We start from the raw sequence: 25789 nt of genomic DNA, 5'->3' as shown, positions 1-25789 counted from the left end.
TCGCTCATTTTACAGGCTGCCAGCAGTTATTGTGCATCAGGCAGTGGAATTTTACGAGCTTTCTAAGCGACACAGAGACCTGGCTCAGCAGATCTGAAGGAAGCTTTAATATGGCCAGAACCAAGCAGACCACCTGTAAATCCAAAGCCGCCCGGAAGAGCGCTCCAGCTACCGGCGGTGTGAAGAAGCCTAATGTTACAGGTCCGGCACCGTGGTGCTGAGAGAGATCCGCCGCTACCAGAAATCCACCGAGCTGCTGATCGGCAAATTGCCCTTCCAGCGCCTGGTGAGAGAAATCACTCAGGACTTCAAGACCGACCTCTGCTTTCAGAGCTCCGCTGTGATGCTCTGCAGGAGGCCAGCGAGGCTGACCTGGTCGGCAGCTTGTGAATCAGCAGCTCAGTGGATTTCTGGTAACAGCGGATCTCTCTCAGTACCACGGTGCCGGACCTGTAACGGTGAGACTTCTTCACACCGCTGGTAGCTGGAGTGCTCTTCCGGGCAGCTTTGATAGCGAGCTGCTTCCTCGGAGCTTTTCCTCCGGTGGATTTATGGGCGGTCTGCTTGGTTCTGGCCATATTAAGCTTAGGCCGTGAAACTGCTGGCCACTTCATTACATCATCATTAAATTCACTATCCGGTATAATATACGGATACTGAACCAACTGTTACACATTGATCACAATAAACAGCTTTATGTCGAGGGTTTAAAGCCTCGTAATAAGCTTTCATTCTCTCTATTTTCTTTCACGCACCAGCCGTGTAGTAATTGACAATGGAGACGGGAGCAAATCGGTCATGTGATTGAAAACCCTCTATAATACCTCAAACTGTTTTTTAGCACCATAACCACATGCTGAATTTGCACTATTAACTACATCTGCTGTTAGCTTTTGTGCTTTATTACATGCACAACTGTGCTATTTATCCTGTGCAATAATTTTACCATATCTATACATACTTCTGCTTCTTCTTCTTCTTCTTTGTCTTTCAGCTGTTCCCGTTAGGGGTCGCCACAGCAGATCAATCGTTTCCATCTCACCCTGTCCTCTGTATCTTCCTCTGTCACACCAACCACCTGCATGTCCTCTCTCAGCACATCCATGAACCTCCTCTTTGGTCTCCCTCTTCTCCTCCTGCCTGGTGGCTCCATCCTCAGCATCCTTCTCCCTATATACCCTGGGTCCCTCCTCTGCACATGTCCAAACCATCTCAGTCTCGCCTCTCTGACTTTGTCTCCAAACCGTCCCACCTGAGCTGTCCTTCTGATATGTTCATTCCTAATCTTGTCCATTCTTGTCACTCCCAAAGAGAATCTCAACATCTTCAGCTCTGCCACCTCCAGCTCTGCCTCCTGTCTTTTTGTTAGTGCCACTGTCTCTAAACCATACAACATAGCTGGTCTCACTACTGTTTTGTAAACTTTCCCCTTCACTCTTGCTGATATTCTTTGGTCACAAATCACTCCTGCCACCTTTCTCCACCCACTCCACCCTGCCTGCACTCTCTTCTTCACCTCTCTACCACACTCTCCATTACTTTGAACAGCTGACCCCAAATATTTAAACTCATCTACTTTCACCACTTCTACTCCTTGTAACTGCACTATTCCACTGGGCTCCCTCTCATTTACACACATGTACTCAGTCTTGCTTCTACTGACTTTCATTCCCCTTCTCTCCAAAGCATATCTCCACTTCTCCAGGCTAGACTCAACTTGCTCTCTACTCTCACTACAGATCACAATGTCATCTGCAAACATCATAGTCCATGGGGACTCCTGTCTGATCTCATCTGTCAACCTGTCCATCACCACTGCAAACAAGAAAGGACTCAGAGCTGATCCTTGGTGTAATCCCACCTCCACCTTGAATGAGTCTGTCATCCCGACTGCGCATCTCACCGCTGTCACACTATTCTTGTACATGTCCTGCACTACCCTAACATACTTCTCTGCCTCTCCAGACTTCCTCATACAATACCACAACTCTTCTCTTGGCACCCTATCATAAGCTTTTTCCTAAGTCCACAAACACACAATGTAACTCTTTCTGTCCTTCTCTGTACTTTTCCAACAGTATTCTCAGAGCAAACATTGCATCTGTAGTGCTCTTTCTCTGCATGAAACCATATTGCTGCTCACAGATCACCTGTTTTCTAAGCCTAGCTTCTACTACTCTTTCCCATAACTTCATGCTGTGGCTGATTAACTTTATGCCTCTGTAGTTACTGCAGCTCTGCACATCACCCTTGTTCTTGAAAATAGGAACCAGCACACTTCGTTTTCACTCCTCAGGCATCCTCTCACTTTCCAAGATTTTATTAAACAATCTGGTTAGAAACACTACTGCCATCTCTCCTAGACATTTCCATGCCTCCATTGGAATGTCATCTGGACCAACTGCCTTTCCACTCTTCATCCTCTTCATAGCAGCCCTCACTTCTTCCTTGCTAATCTCTTTTACTTCCTGATTTACTCTCACCACATCATCCAGCCTTTTCTCTCGCTCATTTTCTTTATTCATCAACTCTTCAAAATATTCCCTCCACCTTCTCAGCACACACTCCTTACTTGTCAGCACATTACCTGCGGTATTGTATCACTTCCTGTTCCGGAGCACAGCAGTGTTTTTCTGTATCTGTTAGCTGTTTAATCTGCGCAGTTAGATTGATCTAGTTATCTAGATTACGATTTGTTTCCCAGTGTAATCTTTACGTGCCTTAACTAAAGCACTCCTTCTGCTGAATCACCTCTAAATTATTTACACATTATTCACTTTGCGTGTTTTTAGGAATCCGCTAGCTTAGCGTAGCTACTAGCTCTTAGCCGATTTAGCATGGCGGCTTCTCCTGTCTCTCCCGCACTTTTCTGCTCTGGGTGTGAAATGTTTAGTTATTCCTCGGCCTCCTTTAGCAGTAACGGTACTTGTAATAAGTGTAGCTTATTCGTAGCTTTGGAGGCCAGGCTGGGCGAATTGGAGACTCGGCTCCGCACCGTGGAAAATTCTACAGCTAGCCAGGCCCCTGTAGTCGGTGCGGACCAAGGTAGCTTAGCCGCCGTTAGTTACCCTCTGGCAGATCCCAAGCAGCCGGGAAAGCAGGCCGACTGGGTGACTGTGAGGAGGAAGCGTAGTCCTAAACAGAAGCCCCGTGTACACCGCCAACCCGTTCACATCTCTAACCGTTTTTCCCCACTCGACGACACACCCGCCGAGGATCAAACTCTGGTTATTGGCGACTCTGTTTTGCGAAATGTGAAGTTAGCGACACCAGCAACCATAGTCAATTGTCTTCCGGGGGCCAGAGCAGGCGACATTGAAGGAAATTTGAAACTGCTGGCTAAGGCTAAGCGTAAATTTGGTAAGATTGTAATTCACGTCGGCAGTAATGACACCCGGTTACGCCAATCGGAGGTCACTAAAATTAACATTAAATCGGTGTGTAACTTTGCAAAAACAATGTCGGACTCTGTAGTTTTCTCTGGGCCCCTCCCCAATCAGACCGGGAGTGACATGTTTAGCCGCATGTTCTCCTTGAATTGCTGGCTGTCTGAGTGGTGTCCAAAAAATGAGGTGGGCTTCATAGATAATTGGCAAAGCTTCTGGGGAAAACCTGGTCTTGTTAGGAGAGACGGCATCCATCCCACTTTGGATGGAGCAGCTCTCATTTCTAGAAATCTGGCCAATTTTCTTAAATCCTCCAAACCGTGACTATCCAGGGTTGGGACCAGGAAGCAGAGTTGTAGTCTTACACACCTCTCTGCAGCTTCTCTCCCCTTGCCATCCCCTCATTACCCCATCCCCATAGAGACGGTGTCTGCTCCCAGACTACCAATAACCAGCAAAAATCTATTTAAGCATAAAAATTCAAAAAGAAAAAATAATATAGCACCTTCAACTGCACCACAGACTAAAACAGTTAAATGTGGTCTATTAAACATTAGGTCTCTCTCTTCTAAGTCCCTGTTAGCAAATGATATAATAATTGATCAACATATTGATTTATTCTGCCTTACAGAAACCTGGTTACAGCAGGATGAATATGTTAGTTTAAATGAGTCAACACCCCCGAGTCACACTAACTGTCAGAATGCTCGTAGCACGGGCCGGGGCGGAGGATTAGCAGCAATCTTCCATTCCAGCTTATTAATTAATCAAAAACCCAGACAGAGCTTTAATTCATTTGAAAGCTTGACTCTTAGTCAAATTGGAAGTCCCAAAAACCAGTTTTATTTGTTATTATCTATCGTCCACCTGGTCGTTACTGTGAGTTTCTCTGTGAATTTTCAGACCTTTTGTCTGACTTAGTGCTTAGCTCAGATAAGATAATTATAGTGGGCGATTTTAACATCCACACAGATGCTGAGAATGACAGCCTCAACACTGCATTTAATCTATTATTAGACTCTATTGGCTTTGCTCAAAAAGTAAATGAGTCCACCCACCACTTTAATCATATCTTAGATCTTGTTCTGACTTATGGTATGGAAATAGAAGACTTAACAGTATTCCCTGAAAACTCCCTTCTGTCTGATCATTTCTTAATAACATTTACATTTACTCTGATGGACTACCCAGCAGTGGGGAATAAGTTTCATTACACTAGAAGTCTTTCAGAAAGCGCTGTAACTAGGTTTAAGGATATGATTCCTTCTTTATGTTCTCTAATGCCATATACCAACACAGTGCAGAGTAGCTACCTAAACTCTGTAAGTGAGATAGAGTATCTCGTCAATAGTTTTACATCCTCATTGAAGACAACTTTGGATGCTGTAGCTCCTCTAAAAAAGAGAGCTTTAAATCAGAAGTGCCTGACTCCGTGGTATAACTCACAAACTCGTAGCTTAAAGCAGATAACCCGTAAGTTGGAGAGGAAATGGCGTAATTTAGAAGATCTTCACTTAGCCTGGAAAAAGAGTCTGTTGCTCTATAAAAAAGCCCTCCGTAAAGCTAGGACATCTTTCTACTCATCACTAATTGAAGAAAATAAGAACAACCCCAGGTTTCTTTTCAGCACTGTAGCCAGGCTGACAAAGAGTCAGAGCTCTATTGAGCTGAGTATTCCATTAACTTTAACTAGTAATGACTTCATGACTTTCTTTGCTAACAAAATTTTAACTATTAGAGAAAAAATTACTCATAACCATCCCAAAGACGTATCGTTATCTTTGGCTGCTTTCAGTGATGCCGGTATTTGGTTAGACTCTTTCTCTCCGATTGTTCTGTCTGAGTTATTTTCATTAGTTACTTCATCCAAACCATCAACATGTTTATTAGACCCCATTCCTACCAGGCTGCTCAAGGAAGCCCTACCATTATTTAATGCTTCGATCTTAAATATGATCAATCTATCTTTGTTAGTTGGCTATGTACCACAGGCTTTTAAGGTGGCAGTAATTAAACCATTACTTAAAAAGCCATCACTTGACCCAGCTATCTTAGCTAATTATAGGCCAATCTCCAACCTTCCTTTTCTCTCAAAAATTCTTGAAAGGGTAGTTGTAAAACAGCTAACTGATCATCTGCAGAGGAATGGTCTATTTGAAGAGTTTCAGTCAGGTTTTAGAATTCATCATAGTACAGAAACAGCATTAGTGAAGGTTACAAATGATCTTCTTATGGCCTCGGACAGTGGACTCATCTCTGTGCTTGTTCTGTTAGACCTCAGTGCTGCTTTTGATACTGTTGACCATAAAATTTTATTACAGAGATTAGAGCATGCCATAGGTATTAAAGGCACTGCGCTGCGGTGGTTTGAATCATATTTGTCTAATAGATTACAATTTGTTCATGTAAATGGGGAATCTTCTTCACAGACTAAAGTTAATTATGGAGTTCCACAAGGTTCTGTGCTAGGACCAATTTTATTCACTTTATACATGCTTCCCTTAGGCAGTATTATTAGACGGTATTGCTTAAATTTTCATTGTTACGCAGATGATACCCAGCTTTATCTATCCATGAAGCCAGAGGACACACACCAATTAGCTAAACTGCAGGATTGTCTTACAGACATAAAGACATGGATGACCTCTAATTTCCTGCTTTTAAACTCAGATAAAACTGAAGTTATTGTACTTGGCCCCACAAATCTTAGAAACATGGTGTCTAACCAGATCCTTACTCTGGATGGCATTACCCTGACCTCTAGTAATACTGTGAGAAATCTTGGAGTCATTTTTGATCAGGATATGTCATTCAAAGCGCATATTAAACAAATATGTAGGACTGCTTTTTTGCATTTACGCAATATCTCTAAAATCAGAAAGGTCTTGTCTCAGAGTGATGCTGAAAAACTAATTCATGCATTTATTTCCTCTAGGCTGGACTATTGTAATTCATTATTATCAGGTTGTCCTAAAAGTTCCCTAAAAAGCCTTCAGTTAATTCAAAATGCTGCATCTAGAGTACTGACGGGGACTAGAAGGAGAGAGCATATCTCACCCATATTGGCCTCTCTTCATTGGCTTCCTGTTAATTCTAGAATATAATTTAAAATTCTTCTTCTTACTTATAAGGTTTTGAATAATCAGGTCCCATCTTATCTTAGGGACCTCATAGTACCATATCACCCCAACAGAGCGCTTCGCTCTCAGACTGCAGGCTTACTTGTAGTTCCTAGGGTTTGTAAGAGTAGAATGGGAGGCAGAGCCTTCAGCTTTCAGGCTCCTCTCCTGTGGAACCAGCTCCCAATTCAGATCAGGGAGACAGACACCCTCTCTACTTTTAAGATTAGGCTTAAAACTTTCCTTTTTGCTAAAGCTTATAGTTAGGGCTGGATCAGGTGACCCTGAACCATCCCTTAGTTATGCTGCTATAGACGTAGACTGCTGGGGGGTTCCCATGATGCACTGTTTCTTTCTCTTTTTGCTCTGTATGCACCACTCTGCATTTAATCATTAGTGATCGATCTCTGCTCCCCTCCACAGCATGTCTTTTTCCTGGTTCTCTCCCTCAGCCCCAACCAGTCCCAGCAGAAGACTGCCCCTCCCTGAGCCTGGTTCTGCTGGAGGTTTCTTCCTGTTAAAAGGGAGTTTTTCCTTCCCACTGTAGCCAAGTGCTTGCTCACAGGGGGTCGTTTTGACCGTTGGGGTTTTACATAATTATTGTATGGCCTTGCCTTACAGTATAAAGCGCCTTGGGGCAGCTGTTTGTTGTGATTTGGCGCTATATAAAAAAATTGATTGATTGATTGATTACCATGTGTTGTGAAAGTGTTGTGACACGGACCCACAACGGGGCGTTAATGAACGGACAATGGATAAGCCAAAAAGTAACAATTTAATGTTGTGAATCACACAACGATGTACAGACAATAACAATACAGTGACCGTCAATCATACACCAGGTGACGTGTGGGCAGGCTCGACGATAGAAGACGCCTGGCGAGAGAAAAGCCGGATCCACACAGCTTCCACCGCCAACGGAGCTGAAGAACACTGGAGCCGCCAAGCCCTGCGCCCCAGGTGGCCGCTGTCTTCAGCAGTCAGACCCGGTACTGCTGGCAGAGAACAGAGACAGTCCAAATGAGTGTGAGGTCGCACACTCAGTAATCCCACAGTCTGTATTCAGTAAAGGAGGGAGAACCTCCACCTCCAATCACACACTCGTGCAGCTCCTGTCTAACCACTTATCTGGTTGGAGTGTGAAGCGAAGCCGTCGCTGATCACACCAAACGCCAATCCCACAGATAAGGCAAACAGCACAGGATAACGGCTGCAAAAGAAGTTCAGACTATTACACAATGTTTTTGTTCAGCAGAGAAAATGACCTGATAGGTAGTTGATTTCTCGGCGAGGAGGTGGAGTCGCAGTCCGGCCTTTATGGAGATGGTGATGAGTTGGCTGAGTGACAGCTGGTGCTGATGAAGAGTGACAGCTGTCACTCCCAGTGGCTCCGGCGCCCTCTCGCGCTTGAAGCCCGCACTCCAAGCAGGGCGCCATCTGGTGGTGGTGGGCCAGCAGTACCTCCTCTTCAGCGGCCCACACAACAGGACCCCCCCCTCAACGGGCGCCTCCTGGCGCCCGACCAGGCTTGTCCGGGTGCCGCCGGTAGAAGTCGGCCAGGAGGGCCGGGTCCAGGATGAAGCTCCTCTTCACCCAGGAGTGTTCTTCGGGTCCATACCCCTCCCAGTCCACCAGATACTGGAACCCCCGGCCCTTTCGACGGACATCCAGGAGCCTGCGCACGGTCCAGGCAGGCTCTCCATCTATGATCCGGGCAGGAGGCGGCGCTGGTCCGGGGGTGCAGAGAGTCGACGTGTGGTAGGGTTTGATCCTTGAGGTATGGAACACTGGATGAATCCGCAGTGAAGCTGGTAGCTTCAGCTTCACTGCGGCTGGACTGAGGACTTTGGTTATGGCAAAAGGTCCTATGTACCTGTCCTTGAGCTTCTGGGATTCCACCTGCAGGCGGATGTCCTTTGTGGATAGCCAAACCTCCTGCCTGGGCTGGTATGCAGGGGCCAGGGAACGCCGGCGGTCTGCATGGGCCTTAGCCCTCGTCCGGGCTCTGAGCAGGGCAGAGCGGGCGGTACGCCACACCCGACGGTACTTCCTCAGATGGGCCTGGACCGAGGGCACCCCGACCTCTCCCTCCACCAGTGGAAACAATGGGGGCTGGTACCCCAAACACACCTCAAACGGGGAGAGGCCGGTGGCAGATGAAACTTGGCTATTATGAGCGTACTCGATCCAGGCCAGATGGTCACTCCAGGCCGTCGGGTGCGTGGAGGTCACGCAGCGGAGGGCCTGCTCCAGTTCCTGGTTCGTCCGCTCTGCCTGCCCGTTCGTCTGGGGGTGGTACCCAGACGAGAGACTGACGGTGGCCCCCAGTTCCCTGCAGAAACTCCTCCAGACCTGGGAGGAGAACTGAGGACCACGATCCGAGACAATGTCTGATGGAATCCCATGCAGACGCACGACGTGGTGGACCAGGAGGTCTGCAGTCTCCTGGGCCGTCGGGAGCTTCGGGAGGGCCACGAAGTGGGCCGCCTTGGAGAACCGGTCCACTATTGTCAAGATGGTGGTGTTGCCCTGGGACGGCGGGAGGCCCGTGACAAAGTCCAGGCCGATATGAGACCAGGGGCGACGAGGCACAGGCAGAGGCTGGACGAGGCCTTGGGCCTTGTGATGGTCGGCTTTGCCCCTGGCACAGGTGGTGCAGGCCTGGACATACTCCCGGATGTCGGCTTCCATAGACGCCCACCAGAAGCGCTGCCGGAACACTGCCACGGTCCTTCGCACCCCTGGGTGACAGGAGAGCTTGGAACCGTGACAGAAGTCAAGGACCGCAGCCCTGGCCTCTGGTGGGACGTACAGTTTGTTCTTCGGACCTGTCCCCGGGTCCGGGCTCTGTGTCAGGGCCTCCCGGACGGTCTTCTCCACGTCCCAGGTAAGGGCGGCCACGACAGTGGACTCGGGGATGATGGTTTCAGGGGGATCTGACAGCTCAGTCTTGACCTGCTCTTCGTGCACCCGGGACAGGGCGTCAGATCGTTGGTTCTTTGTCCCGTGGCGGTAGGTGATCGGGAAGTCAAAACGCCCGAAGAACAGCGACCAGCGGGCTTGCCTGGGGTTCAGACGCTTCGCAGTCCGGATGTACTCCAGGTTCCGATGGTCCGTGAAAACTGTAAATGGTACCGATGCTCCCTCCAACAGGTGTCTCCACTCCTCAAGAGCCTCCTTCACCGCAAGAAGTTCCCGATTGCCGACGTCATAGTTCCGTTCAGCTGGGGTCAACCTGCGGGAAAAGTAGGCACAAGGATGGAGAACCTTGTCGGACTCCCCGCTCTGGGACAGCACGGCTCCTATCCCTGAGTCAGAGGCATCCACTTCAACAACAAACTGGGGCTTGGGATCAGGCTGCACCAGAACCGGTGCAGTCGAAAACCGGCGTTTCAACTCCCTAAACGCGGCTTCGCACCGATCCGACCAGGTGAAGGGGACTTTTGTGGAGGTCAGGGCTGTCAGGGGGCTAACGACCTGACTGTAGCCCTTGATGAACCTCCGGTAGAAATTTGCAAAACCGAGGAACTGTTGTAGTTTCCTACGGTTCGTTGGTTGGGGCCAATCTCTCACCGCCGCAACCTTGGCCGGATCAGGGGCGACGGAGTTGGAGGAGATGATGAACCCCAAGAAGGACAAAGAAGTGCGGTGGAACTCACACTTCTCGCCCTTCACAAACAGCCGGTTCTCCAACAACCGCTGTAGGACCTGACGTACATGCTTGACATGGGTCTCAGGATCCGGAGAAAAGATGAGTATATTGTCTAGATATACAAAGACAAACCGATGCAGGAAGTCCCGCAAGACGTCATTAACCAATGCTTGGAACGTCGCGGGCGGATTGGTGAGGCTGAACAGCATGAGCAGGTACTCAAAGTGACCTAACGGGGTGTTAAATGCCGTCTTCCACTAGTCTCCCTCCAGGATCCGAACCAGGTGATAAGCATTCCTAAGATCCAATTTCGTGAAAATTTGGGCTCCATGCAGGGGCGTGAACACTGAATCCAACAGAGGTAACGGGTATCGGTTGCGAACCGTGATCTCGTTCAGCCCTCTGTAATCAATGCATGGACGGAGTCTGCCGTCCTTCTTGCCCACAAAAAAGAAACCAGCACCCATCGGGGAGGTGGAGTTCCGGATCAACCCGGCAGCTAACGAGTCCCGGATGTAGGTCTCCATTGATTCGCGTTCCGGATGTGAGAGGTTGTACAGCCTGCTGGCCGGGTACTCAGCGCCCGGTATCAAATCAATGGCACAATTGTACGGACGGTGCGGGGGCAGCGTGAGCGCCAGATCCTTGCTGAAGACGTCAGCAAGGTCGTGGTACTCGGCCGGCACCGCCGTCAGATTGGGGGGGGGGACTGAAACCTCCTCCTTAGCAGTCACACTGGGTGGAACCGAGGATCCTAAACACTCCCGGTGGCAGGTTTCGCTCCACTGAACCACAACCCCAGACAGCCAATCAATCCGGGGATTGTGTTTTAACACCCATGGAAAACCCAAAATCACTCGGGAGGTAGAAGGTGTTACATAAAACACAATCTCCTCCCTGTGATTCCCAGACACCACCAATGTCACTGGCTGTGTCTGGTGTGTGATTAGTGGAAGAAGGGTGCCATCTAGCGCCTGCACCGACAATGGTGACGGTAAGGCCACTAGAGGGAGCCCAACCTCCTTTGCCCATCTGCTATCCAGCAGATTCCCCTCCGACCCCGTGTCCACCAGTGCTGGGGCGTGAAGGGTTAGATCCCCACTCAGGATCGTGACTGGGATTCGTGCAGATCGTCTGGGTTTCCCCACGTGGGTGTTGTGACCCACACTTAGCCCAGTCTGTAAGGATGAGTGCTGTAGTTTTGACCGTTTGGGGCATTCTCTCTGTGTGTGCTCGGTAAAGCTGCAGAGAAAACACTCTCCACGGATCAGCCTCCTTTGTCTCTGATCTGATTGTTTTTTGGCCCTGCTCGTTTCCATAGCAACATCAGCAGGGCGAGCTGTTGTCACGTGGAGAGCCCTGGCAGTGGAGCGTGGGGAAGTCGGCTTCCTTTCGGACCCGGGAGGAAGAGGGACGGCTTGTGCCTGGCCACGCCCCTCGTCTTGTTCCCGTCGGTGCTCTGTTAGTCGGTTGTCTAACCGTATAACCAGGTCGATAAGCCCATCTCAATCCCGCGGCTCGTCCTTTGCCACCAGGTGCTCCTTAAGGACCAGAGACAGTCCGTTTACAAAGGCGGCACGGAGCGCAACAGCATTCCAGCCGGCCCGCGCTGCCGCGATGCGGAAGTCGACTGCATACTTCGCTGCGCTCTGACGCCCCTGCCGTATCGACAGCAGCACAGTTGAAGCGGTCTCGCCTCTATGAGGGTGGTCGAACACCTGTCGGAACTCCCTCACAAACTCAGTATAAACCGTTAGGAGCTGTGAATTCTGCTCCCAAAGCGACGTAGCCCAGGCGCGTGCCTCTCCTCGAAGCAAATTGATCACATAAGCCACCCGGCTGGCGTCTGCTGCGTACATGACGGGACGCTGTGAAAAGACGAGCGAGCACTGCATCAAGAAGTCCGCGCACGTCTCCACACAGCCTCCGTACGGCTCCGGAGGACTTATGTATGCTTCAGGGGAAGGTTGGGGGGTTCGTTGAACGACCAGCGGAATGTCTGTTTCTGGCACACGGTCAGCAGGAGGAGGTGCTGCAGCAGCGCCCTGAGCACGCGCTTCCACCTGGGCGGTGAGAGCCTCCATCCTACGATTGAGAACACTGCTCTGCTCGGTAATTAAGTCCAACCGAGCGGTAAAGGCGGTTAAGATGTGCTGCAGCTCACCCAACACGCCTCCTGCTGGCGCCTGTGCACCTCGCTCTTCCATTGGCTGTTCAAGCGATGGTTGACGCCCCTCGGGATCCATGACGCTGGCCGAGAAATCCTGTTGTGAAAGTGTCGTGAGACGGACCCACAACAGGGGGCGTTAATGAACGGACAATGGATAAGCCAAAAAGTAACAATTTAATGTTGTGAATCACACAACGATGTACAGACAATAACAATACAGTGACTGTCAATCATACACCAGGTGACGTGTGGGCAGGCTCGACGATAGAAGACACCTGGCGAGAGAAAAGCCAGATCCACACAGCTTCCACCGCCAACGGAGCTGAAGAACACCGGAGCCGCCAAGCCCTGCGCCCCAGGTGGCCGCTGTCTTCAGCAGTCAGACCCGGTACTGCTGGCAGAGAACAGAGACAGTCCAAATGAGTGTGAGGTCGCACACTCAGTAATCCCACAGTCTGTATTCAGTAAAGGAGGGAGAACCTCCACCTCCAATCACACACTCGTGCAGCTCCTGTCTAACCACTTATCTGGTTGGAGTGTGACGCGAAGCCGTCGCTGATCACACCAAACGCCAATCCCACAGATAAGGCAAACACCACAGGATAACGGCTGCAAAAGAAGTTCAGACTATTACACAATGTTTTTGTTCAGCAGAGAAAATTACCTGATTGGTAGTTGATTTCTCGGCGAGGAGGTGGAGTCGCAGTCCGGCCTTTATGGAGATGGTGATGAGTTGGCTGAGTGACAGCTGGTGCTGATGAAGAGTGACAGCTGTCACTCCCAGTGGCTCCGGCGCCCTCTCGTGCTTGAAGCCCACACTCCAAGCAGGGCGCCATCTGGTGGTGGTGTGCCAGCAGTACCTCCTCTTCAGCGGCCCACACAACACCATGTGCATCTTTTACCACCCTAACCTGCTGCACATCCTTTCCAGCTCTGTCCCTTTCTCTGGCCAATCGGTACAAGTCCTTTTCTCCTTCCTTACTATTCAACTTCTTGTATAGCTCGTAATATGCCTTTTCCTTTGCTTTTGCCACTTCTCTTCTCACCTTACGCCGCATCTCCTTGTACTCCTGTCTACTTTCTTCATCTCTCCGACTATCCCAAAACGTTTTCGCCAACCTCTTTCTCCTTATGCTTTCCTGGACCTCTTCATTCCACCACCAAGTCTCCTTGTCTTCCTTCCACTGTCCAGATGTCATACCCAGTACTGCCCTAGCTGTCTCCCTCACCACATCTGCAGTACTTTTCCAGTTATCCAAAACTGCTTCCCCTCCAACTACCTGCTCGCTAAATTTCACACAACAGTCTTCCTCCTTCAGCTTCCACCATCTGATCCTTTGTTGAGCTCTCACTCTCTTCTTCTTCTTTACCTCTAAAGTCATCCTACAAACAACCATCCTATGCTGTCTAGTGACACTCTCTCCTGCTACCACCTTACAGTCTGTGATTTCTTTTAGCTTGCATCTCCTATAAAGAATGTAGTCCACCTGTGTGCACCTTCCTCCACTCTTACATGTTACCCTGTGCTCCTCCCTTTTCTTAAAGTAGGTGTTCACCACAGCCATTTCCATCCTTTTTGCAAAATCAACTACCAGCTGTCCTTCCCCATTCCTATCCTTGATACCATATCTACCCATTACTTCCTCATCACCTCTGTTCCCTTCACCAACATGCCCATTGAAGTCTGCTCCTATCACCACTCTTTCATGCTTGGGCACACTCTCCACCACCTCATCTAACACACTCCAGAAATCTTCTTTCTCCTTCATCTCACAACCTACCTGTGGGGCATATGCACTGATGATATTCATCATCACCCCTTCAATTTCCAACTTCACACTCATCACCCTGTCAGACACTCGCTTAACCACCAACACACTTTTAACATACTCTTCCTTTAAAATGACCCCAACACCATTTCTCTTCCTGTCCTCACCATGTTACAACAACTTGTACCCACCGCCGATGCTCCTGCTCTTACTTCCCTTCCACTTGGTCTCTTGCACACACAATATGTCTACCTTTCTCCTCTCCATCCTATCAGCCAGCTCTCTCCCTTTACCAGTCATACTACCAACATTCAAAGTCCCCACTCTCATTTCCACCCTTCCAGTTTTCTTCTTCTCCCGCTGTTTGTGGCATCGTTTTCCTCCTCTTCTTCGTCGTCTTCGCCTAGCAGTAGCCCAATTTCCACCGGCACCCTGTTGGGCAATAGCACCGGTGGCGGACGTTGTTAACCCGGGCCGCGACCGATCCGGTATGGGAATTCGATTCTGAGTCTGCATAGTTGGGTTGGCTTGTTTTACGCCGGATGCCCTTCCTGACGCAACCCTCCTCATTTATCCGGGCTTGGGACCGGCACTCAGAATGTACTGGCTGCACGCCCCATGTGGCTGAGTTATACTTCTGCTTCTACTCACTTATATTATATTTTTCACGTAATCTGTTCACATCAGTAGTTATGCACCCACCAGCAAACATTGCAATATATTTTAGTCACCTTTCTTTAATGTAAGTTTTTTTCTTTTACTTACTACTGTATGACTCTTGCTGCTGCAACAAGTGATTTCCCCGCTGTGGGATCAATAAAGTTTATCTTATCTTATCTTATCTTATCGTATCTTATCGTAAACCTGTTTATTCCAGTTAAGGATCGTGGGGGACTGGGGGTGGAGCCTATCACGTGTCCAAATGCAATATGGCTCAAGCTGTGTGTGTGTGTGTGTGTGTGTGTGTGTGTGTGTGTGTGTGTGTGTGGAGACGATGCCGCAGAGAAAGAAGGTTGTTTACTTTACTGAGTGCTTGTGTCACGGGCTAAGATTACCCCATACAACGTTTGTATATTCGCTATCTGCGTATGTGTGAAAAACGGGTAGATTGTTTTGTATTGAGTTTACCCTTTCTGTGTGTGGACCAAAATCAGGTTTTCAGGTGGCTTATTTTTTCCATAAACTGAAACCAGCTCTTATTGGTTTCCACAGACAGAAGATTTAAAATCAGTACAGAATAAACTTCCTGTTTTTTTTTTGCACTTGAAAATTCAGTAATTATATCTTATATATTATATTCCAGTTCTAAGGTGGAACTATGCCAGTATACAAAGGCATATCTAAATATCTAAAAAGGAAAAGTAAAATAGGAGTGTAGAAAAGAGTAGAGTAGAGCCACTTAGGTGCCTGGTCTTGAGAACCAGGGATAGCAGATAGCAAATATACAAATCTTGTATGGGGGTCATCTCAGTCCGTCACACCGGTGGAGAAGACACTGTGGGTGCTAGGGCTGAAATGATTGCGATGGAATAACTCAAATAATTCGATTACAAAATATATTTGAGTCAAATTCCTTGGATCGAGGTTTCGTTTAATTCCTGTCACCAAAGTGGTCCGAAAACATGGCACCACTGAAAACGGTGTGGTATGTGTGTCAGGCCTGTATGTGGCACTGTAAAGCTCTGAAAAAAGAAAAAACAGAGCGTGCACATAACCGGTGTAAGGAGCTAGTCAACGTAGCAGTGGAAGCTACAACTTTCTAAAGTGGCACACTGAGTAAAATAAAATCTTTTAAGAGAAAGAGAGTCCACGCTGATCATTTGAAACAGACCTACTGCGAATTTAAAACAACACGGTGTGTTTGAGTCATTAAAAAAAAACAATGCTGTGTTTTCGTCCACCGGCTCCTCTCCACCTCACAGATGAAGCACACTTTAAGTAAGTCAAGTTTAACTATTCAAAAAATGCCTTTATTTGGATTTGATAAGAGCTTTCATCAACGGGGTGAACAGTGGTCAATGTGTCTTTTGTGGAAAAGCTGGACTCCACAGCTCAGTTTTTCACAGGTTGTGTTCACATTCATACGAGCCTGTCTTCTGACTGAGGATTTCACTGACTGTCAGCACGTAAGGTCTGGGAAAGCTCTGAAACTTGTAACGCCGTGAAAAAATAGACTTTTTATGCAATTAATTGGTAAAATAATACATAGAATACTCTATTTCAAAATATTCAATAGCTGTAGTCCTAGTGGGTGCGCATGGACATAGTGGGGATGTTTGACATCATGATCCCTGAGCTAAGTAGATTCTAGTCACATTTGCGTTCAGACCTCAGCGAATCCCGCTCAGATCTGGAAACAATGCAGAGCTTTTCTTCCATGTTTGTTACCTTTTTTAAACATACTTAGGTGGAAACTGGTTTCCGATGATGACGGAGGAAAAAGCGCAAGGGAGGAAAAAACATCTGTGGATGTCTCCCCGGGTTTGTACTAGGTCCCCTCACTTTCTCAGCCTTCATAAATCTGCTTGCTTCACTCAACACACACATTTTTCTTCTCCCAGGTGGAGAGACGTGAAGAAAATCTCTTCCTTCCTGACAACCCTTCAGAAACACACCACACGTGTTAGTTCTTCTGTCCTTGTGAGGACACATCCAACAATATTTTTGCATTTGTTTCTTCAGCTCTGCAACTAACAGTTATTTTAATCCCCTGTTAATTTTTATTAATTTTATGCTTTTTTTAAACACTACGAGACATCTTTAGATGACTTTGGTTCAAGTAGAATCCAAATCAAACCAGTTATGTAAAATGAAACCAGGTTAAATCCACTTTAATCCAGTGTATGTGTGGTTAGAAGAGAATCATTCCCTCTCAGTTAAATAATGCACTCTGATGATAATGTGTTGAACCGGTGATATCAGTTTGTTAATTTACTAAATGACTGAACCTTTCAGGTGTAACGTGATGATCTGTGTAACCGTCATAGCACAGCAGTCATTTGTTCTGTTAAATCATAATCACTGAGACTGACGTGTGCTTGCTCTCTGTCAGCTCTGAATGTAGTCATTTATTTTTCTGACTTTTGGCTGTTTGTCTTCAAGCTCAGAGTTTTGTAGCTGAAAGACTTTTGGCTCACACTCCAGCCTGTGTTCAGACTTCAAACTCCATTTATAGACATTTGCACTTCATCTTAGTTGTGGAAGCTTGTGTTGTTCTTTTCCATGTCATTTCTCAGATTTGTTCTTGTGTGGTCCATTTGCACTTTTAACTAATCTAATCAACAAAGTGTAAGAAGAATACACAGATGGAAAACAGATAAACATCCTCTGAGTAAAATCATCCCTGACGTTTGGTCAGAGTACTGAGTAAAGAATGCAAAGCTTAGTTCTGGTTACATAAGAACATTTATGTAGGATCTACTGCAACAGTGGAGAGAAAAAATAAAACTCTATATATGTTATACAGCAGCACCAAAGATCCGTTTTTGTAAATGTAATGCTGTAAGAACCTGAATCTGTTCATGTCTTACAACTAATCATTTGGTGTATTTAACTTGGATCAATAGTGGGGAAAAAAAGCCGTGGTATTTTCTGATAACCTAATGTCTAAAAAGAAATTCTTATTGCATTCAATCGATAGCCTACAATCCAAAAATATTCACTTAGTAGGAGAGTCATAGATAGGGTTGGGTATCGAGAACCGGTTCCTTTCGGGTATCGTTAAGAAATGATTCGATCCATCGACATCAATAACTTTTTTTAACAATTCCCTTTTTAGTCCTTCAGAGTGGCCGTTGTTTTGGGGGACTTTTGTCAGGAAAATTATAATTTCTCTACATTGATTACAGACCCTGTAGTGGGTCTGTAATCAACTTTTCTGCAGCGTGGCTTTTTTTTTTTTTTACCTTGAACCAATCGAAGGGGTGCTTTGATCTGCACTTTATCTTAATTTTCCCCGCTAAAACCCTAAAGAGCATATGTCTGTGAGTAATATTTACTTTTTTATGTTAAACAGACTTGTTATGGTCTTCTGAAACAGTTGATAGATGTATTTTATTACTTAAAAATGAGACCGATGCTAACGCGTTAGCATGTCTATGGCGTTTTCATTGTTAAAGTTAGCATTAAGCTGTTCGCATCTCAGCAGGTTGTGTGTGAATTTGTTTTCTGTATAATAATGGCTCAGCGTTCGTTGTCGTAAAAGAGTCAAATTTAATTTTTTCATTTATTTTATTCATATATTAATAATAATAGCAACAACAACAATAATAGTAATAATAACTCATAATAACTAATAACGCTACAATACAATTTTAGAGAAAGAGACAAAAAGAACCTGATTAAAACAAAACAACAGAAAAGATAAAACCAACTAACAATGAAAATAAATAAATACATATAGAAATAAATAACTTTCCTGTGAACACCTAGTGACTCTTACACCTCCACTTCATCCCTGTTTCATTTAAGTTTAATGACAATTTGTTTTGGTCAAACCATATTTTCAATGTGTTAATTTCTTCAGTGATTTTCTCCAGAACTATCTGCCAAGCTAGAAAACTGCTGCATCCTAGTAGGAGCAGAATACTACTGGAATGAATTTGAATAAGGAAAGATGTTTTTTTTTTTTTTTCTCACTAAATGGATGCTGCACTCACTGCAGTTTATTGTCTAGAATAGTCTCAGATTACATTTCAGAGCTTCTAGAATTCAAACATTTCCATGCAGGTGGTGTTGGGGGGTAATTTTGGGTTTCAGCTTTTTTGTTTTTTACCACTTTCATCCCTAAATATGTCAATTGTGAGTCACTTTTGTGCTGATTAAAGTCACTAACTGGGACCCCTGTCTTGTTGGGAGAAAGAAACAAGAATCGTCCTCCGTTCTGTTCACACAGCTCCAAACGCTGCCCGGCTCTCTGCCGAGTCAAGTTAGAACGATACAGTCCAGTCGGAATGAATAAATTCAAAGCGAAACGCCGTTTAAATCAAATGACACCTCTTTCCAAACGTTGTAATATAAACAAACTGCTTGTATTTATGTCCAGAGATCAAGGATCCAGTGACCAATTTAAAATTTTGTTGACATAGAAAACCTGTAAAGCCTACTTTTAGTACACAGAAAATTCACAAGAGGTATCGATAAGGGACTCGATAAGGAATCAGATCAATAAGCGGAATCGATAATGGCATCGATATTGATAAAATCTTATCAGTACCAATCCCTAGTCATAGATCACAAAACCCACAGTTCAGATATAATTAATATACTGTAATTTTCCAGAGTATCACTTGCAGTTTTTTTTTACTAGTGTGGGAGATGCTTTGATTTATAGTCTGGTGCAGCTTATACGAGGGCTGTCCGTAAAGTATAGGTCCTTTTTATTTTTTTCAAAAACTATATGGATTTCATTCATATGTTTTTACGTCAGACATGCTTGCACCCTCGTGCGCATGTGTGAGTTTTTCCATGCCTGTCGGTGACGTCATTCGCCTGTGAGCACTCCTTGTGGGAGGAGTCGTCCAGCCCCTCGTCGGAATTCCTTTGTCTGAGAAGTTGCTGAGAGACTGGCGCTTTGTTTGATCAAAATTTTTTCTAAACCTGTGAGACACATCGAAGTGGACATGGTTCGAAAAATTAAGCTGGTTTTCAGTGAAAATTTTAACAGCTGATGAGAGATTTTGAGGTGATTCTGTCGCTTTAAGGACTTTTCACTTTTCTCAGGCAGCATCATCAGCCTGTTTCAAGCTTAAAACCTCCACATTTCAGGCTCTATTGATCCAGGACGTCGTGAGAGAACAGAGAAGTTTCAGAAGAAGTCGGTTTCAGCATTTTATCCGGATATTCCACTGTTAAAGGAGATTTTTTTTAATGAAAGACGTGCGGACGGGTCCGCACGTCGGGACGCAGCCGACGCGGCGCGGCGGCACAGGAAAAACACCTCCGTGTTGATAACCATTTGTAAAATCCAGGCGGCTTTTGATGGCTTTCAGTGGAGTGAGTATATGAGAAATTGTTTATCAGCTGGAGATGTTCCAACTTGTCCTCAAGGCTTCCAACAGAGGTGTTTTTCCTGTGGCGGAGCGTCGCGGCGGCTGCGAGCCGACGCTGCAATCCGCCTGCACGTCTTTCATTAAAAAAATCTCCTTTAACAGTGGAATATCCGGATAAAATGCTGAAACCGACTTCTTCTGAAACTTCTCTGTTCTCTCACGACGTCCTGGATCAATAAAGCCTGAAATGTGGAGGTTTTAAGCTTGAAACAGGCTGATGACGCCGCCTGAGAGCGCTGCGCGACGTCTCGCACCGTGAAAAGTCCTTAAAGCGACAGAATCACCTCAAAATCTCTCATCAGCTGTTAAAATTTTCACTGAAGACCAGCTTAATTTTTCGAACCATGTCCACTTCGATGTGTCTCACAGGTTTAGAAAAAATTTTGATCAAACAAAACGCCAGTCTCTCAGCAACTTCTCAGACAAAGGAATTCCGACGAGGGGCTGGACGACTCCTCCCACAAGGAGTGCTCACAGGCGAATGACGTCACCGACAGGCGTGGAAAAACTCACGCATGCGCACGAGGGTTCAAGCATGTCTGATGTAAAAACATATGAATGAAATCCATATAGTTTTAGAAAAAAATAAAAAGGACCTATACTTTACGGACAGCCCTCGTACGAGGTCTGTTAGAAAAGTATCCGACCTTTTTATTTTTTTCAAAAACCTGATGGATTTGAATTACGTGTGCTTGCATGAGCCAACCTTGAACCTTCGTGCGCATGCGTGAATTTTTTCACGCCTGTCAGTTGCATCATTTGCTGGTAAGCAGCCTTTGTGTGAGGATGGGTGGAGTCTCTCGTTGTTTTTTCTTTGCAAGGAAATGGCGGAACGACTGGAGCAGCGCGACTGCATCAAATTTAGCCACAAACTGGGCAATAGCCAGGTGGAAACAATTCGGATTATTCAGTTGGCTTTCGGTGACGATCCTCTGGGCATCACACAGATTAAGGAGCGGTACAACCGGTTTAAAGATGGCCGCACAACGGTTTTGGCTCGCCGCACTCCGATCGGCATCAACACGCTAAAACGACCGGATCATTTCCAAAGTGAACGCTGTGGTGATGTGGGACCGTCGTGTGATTATCCGAGAAATTGCGGAAGCGTTGGACATCAGCACCTTTCTGGCACATTCCACTGTGAAAGAAGATTTTGCCATGAAAAGAGTGGCGGCGAAATTCATCGGCACAAAGCTGATGGCACAGCAACAGCGCCTCCGTGATTAAGCCTCGCAGGACATGTTGTAACATGCCCAGCTCGTCCACAATTTCTCGGATAGTCACACGACTGAAAAGCCACCAAAAGCCATCTGAATCTTCCGAATGGTTGATGAGCTGGGCATGTTACAACATGTCCTGTGAGACTTCAACACGGAGGCGCTGTTGCTGCGCCATCAGCTTCGTGCCGATGAATTTCGCCGCCACTCTTTTCATGGCAAAATCTTCTTTCACAGTGGAATGTGCTGAAAAAGTGCTGATGTCCACCTCTTCAGCAATTTCTCGGATAATCACACGACGGTCCCACATCATCACAGCGTTCACTTTGGAAATGATCCGGTCGTTTCAGCGTGTTGATGCCGATCGGAGCGCGGCTTGCCCTCCACCGCTGTGCGGCCATCTTTAAATCGGTTGTACCGCTCCTTAATCTGTGTGATGCCCAGAGGATTGTCACCGAAAGCCGTCTGAATAATCCGAATGGTTTCCACCTGGTTGTCGCTCAGTTTGTGGCAAAATTTGATGCAGCGCTGCTCCAGTCGTTCCGCCATTTCCTTGCATGTGGTTTCTTCCTGGAGGTTTCTTCCTGTTAAAAGGGAGTTTTTCCTTCCCACTGTAGCCAAGTGCTTGCTCACAGGGGGTCGTTTTGACCGTTGGGGTTTTACATAATTATTGTATGGCCTTGCCTTACAATATAAAGCGCCTTGGGGCAACTGTTTGTTGTGATTTGGCGCTATATAAAAAAAAAATTGATTGAAATTGATGTTTGCTGTTCTGCTTCCTTGACTGACTAATCAACAGATAATCCAACGCTAAATTGAGCCAGTTCGATGGGAAATCTGGCCTGTACTGTACTTTTTGTTTGGTACATTTGCCTCATTGAATGGAAGATTTAATTGTTCAATTCGTGAAAATATTCTTTCCATTGTAGAAGTGGAATATGTTCATTATTTGTTTTATATGACATCTAAACAGGTCCCAGGGTGTTTGTCTTCCATCGTGTAACTTTGTTGGTGTTTAAAACCCCAGAGTCAGCGTTTTGCCACCTAAGCTCAGTTCTTTTAACTGCTGTATTCAGCATCAAGATGTTGTGAAAGTATCATTTGAAGCAACGTTAACAATCATTACAGTATCCGCTGTATTTATCCAGAAGTCTGAGTGTTTTATCATTATTGGTGTTTTTCAGGAAACTGATAATGTTACTGCGAAAGTTATCCTTGCTAAGTTAGCATGATGTTAGCATCCTCTTAAAACTTTCATGATAGTTGGCAAATCTGTTTGTGCATTACTGGCACCAATGGGACAGGAGTGTGTAGCAGCAGAATGACAAACTAGCAGTAAAAAAAAAAGCACAACTTCAAAAGTACTAGTGTCAAAGTATATTTAAAGTACAAAACATAAAAGTAGTCATGTGGAATGACCCATGTAGGAGTGTGGTGGGCAAGCGGTTACTGTGCTTGTTTTCAGAGCAGAAGCTTCTCTGTTCAAGACCCCTTCTGGCCATTCTCCATGTAACGTCAGGAAGGGCATCTGGTGCAAAACCTGTGCCAAATCAACATGCAGATCCATATCAGATCTGCTGTGGCGACCCCAAGTGAAAAAGAGAGAAGCCAAAGGGCCTTACTATGTGGACTGACCCATCCCACAATAAAATATACTTATGATTATATCATGGTCAGTGTCCATGTTTAACTGGCGTGCATTATTTTTGTGTATATGCACACGTAGTTCGGCGAGTTAAGTCACTGTAATATCACTCCGCTCTGGTCGTCACCACAGCAACGCACAAATCAGTTGGCGCAGATCAGCTGTGTTTTGACAGGTGAATGACAGAAACATGATAAAACATGGATTTCCAAGTGAATTTTAATATTTTTGGCCAAAATAAAACGTTTGAGGAATGGGAAGAGGAGGAGAGCAAACGAGAAGAACAGCAAAAGTAACGGCATAAAGAATTAACATCAGACAAAAAGGACAAGATTGAAGACGGGAAAGAAGAAGAGAACACAAAAAACTAAAATATTTGTGTCTTAGCACACTGTGTGGGACCATGGTATGAGCGGATTAAACAACTCGAAGCCGTGCATTATACAGTTTGAATGCACTTCGTGGAGTAACACCACTCCGCTTCGCATTGTGGTGTTTTAGACTCCGCGTCGTGCATTCAAACAGTATAATGCATGGCTTCTCGTTGTTTAATCCTTACTTATATAATGCCTAAATAGATCCTTGTCATTTGATTGGTGGTTTGTACGTCAGGTGATACGCCATAAGGCGTCTTGAGGCATTTGGAGTATTCGCTTGGATGTCTCTAGCTGAAGTACAAGTGCTGTCAGATGAAGAGCTCAACAAATTTCTGTCGCGATCTTTCACTGGACTGAGGAAACGAATTAGTTATACCCCCATCACACGCAAAATGGCATGAGAATGACGAATCAGCCCCATCCGAAAAGTGTCAGATTTCAGTTTCAAAAAAGGTCTGACAGCCATCAGCGGAAGTCCATGCAGTTGGTCAAATGTGGCCGGCGGCCCCGGGTGTGATACACGTGTTCAAAACCATTGGGGCGCCGTTGAGATGGGACACCTATCCGATGCGCATACGAAGGAACCTCGAGATGGATCTGGCACTGCAAAGTCTGTCAGTATGACCTGCACGTGCCACATATAATAATGTCCAACCACCCCTACTGCTACTGCGCGCACACTGCTGTAAATCTGAACAGACTATAATATCCATAATAGACCTTACAGTACAGATATTTGTCCATTGCTTCCCATGGGTGACGTAAATAATGTGAACTGTTGTCTCCATCATATCTCTATATAACATGGGCAGCAGTGTCTCTCTGTGGTGCACAGTAATGTCTCATTGCGCACGCCAGCCTTGGAGCTGAGTGGATCTCAGGCTGTAATAAATGATCAACTTCTATCTCTATAGGAGATATAACATGGAAATGTTGTGCCAGGCCATGACAGCATTAATAAACATGAATCTCACCTCCAACAGCGGTCCCGGAGTGTTTCACAGTGCGGACGTGGACATGGAGCCGAAACCAGCAGCCTGTGGCTAAAATCCTCTCACCCAAAATAAAAATTAATTCCCAACCATCGCGGTATCCAGAGTTGTGTTGTGTTTCTGAAGTGAGCAAAAAAGAAAAAAGAAATTCAGGTTTGCTGGAAATGCTCCGTCTGACGCAGGGGACAGCATGGCCCAATGCCTGCAAACTTTCAGTGACGAATGCGCGCCCTTAGTAGCGCATATATGCATATACACACACACATACATACACACACACAGCTGAGTGATAATTGCAACCCCACGCGTGTGTGCGGAGCACACGTGCGCTACGGGTACGTGCATGTGAGGAACACAGCACTCCAGTCCCATATTTGCCATCCAGACGTTTGGACATTGGGCAATCTGGAGTGCTTTTGGATGCCATTGTGCAGGTGTGGACGAGGTACTCTGGATGTGTTCTGACACGGCTGACCACGCCTCTTTTCCTCCAGACTGCGTCGAATTATGGCAATAATAATGCTGTGTCAGGCATGGTTCCTCCACATTCTTGCTATGTGTGATGGGGGCTTTAAAGTTCCTGTTGGACTATTTGGAACCACACCAAAATGTAAGTCCCTTTTCTCTTGTTTATAAATTAATAAAATATCAAATGCCAAGGATCTATTTTAGGCGTTATACAAAACAAATAATGAATGTTTGTTTCATTTGTGCAATGAAAAGAATATTTCATTCTGTGAAAGATGGAACATTCTGTCTTTCACCCCATGAAATATTCTTACTATTGCCATCATAAACATTCATTATTTATATATTATTGCACTTTATCTTCATACGTATGTTGTCATAGTCAGTGTTGCCACAGTTACTTTGAAAAAGTAATCCAATTACTGATTACTGATTACTCCTTGAAAAAGTAACTTAGTTACTTTACTGATTACTCAATTGTAAAAGTAACTAAGTTAGATTACTAGTTACTTTTTTAGTTACTTTCCCCACCTGCCGGCAACAACCCTCTGCCACCTCAACATGACAATGATACTTGTTTTGCCAAAACTCATTTTATAGTCATCCTTTCTTGGCTTCAATGAAAATAATTACTTGTTTTATAAAAAGTAAAATAAAGACCTCTTTCTTGACCTCATATTTAACTGTTGTCAGCACTGTAACAGTAGAACTTGCAATTTCTAACCTACATTGTATAAATGTAACTTAAATTCTTTTTAACATTTTTCTAACATTTAAATTCTCTCTAAACATTTTACTCGTCGAAATTATTATTATATGTAGTATTAGTAGTTGTAGTAAAAAAAGGCTTCAAAACTGAACCTTTAATCTAGGGGTGTTGTGGGGGGGGGGCACATCCCTGCCCCATGCCCCCATTCCATCTGGATTCGCCCCTGCTTTGGCGT

The 25789-nt window shown here is 45.7% G+C and overlaps 1 protein-coding gene and 1 long non-coding RNA gene across 2 annotated transcripts in view; both read left to right on the top strand.

Annotated features, from left to right (window-relative positions):
• The window catches only part of lrp5 (low density lipoprotein receptor-related protein 5), a 191107-nt gene that overhangs the window by 3674 nt on the left and 161644 nt on the right, over positions 1–25789 (top strand). The window lies entirely within an intron of this gene.
• On the top strand, positions 3728–16346 carry LOC117516339. Its single transcript, XR_004562368.1, has 3 exons — positions 3728–3738; positions 8411–8416; positions 16109–16346. It is a non-coding gene; the product is annotated as an uncharacterized LOC117516339 (long non-coding RNA).

Source organism: Thalassophryne amazonica, chromosome 8 (assembly GCF_902500255.1).
Source record: "Thalassophryne amazonica chromosome 8, fThaAma1.1, whole genome shotgun sequence".
Taxonomy (NCBI): Eukaryota; Metazoa; Chordata; class Actinopteri; order Batrachoidiformes; family Batrachoididae; genus Thalassophryne; species Thalassophryne amazonica.
Note: the sequence above shows the minus strand (reverse complement) of the source record. Positions and strands in the feature narration are given on the sequence as shown.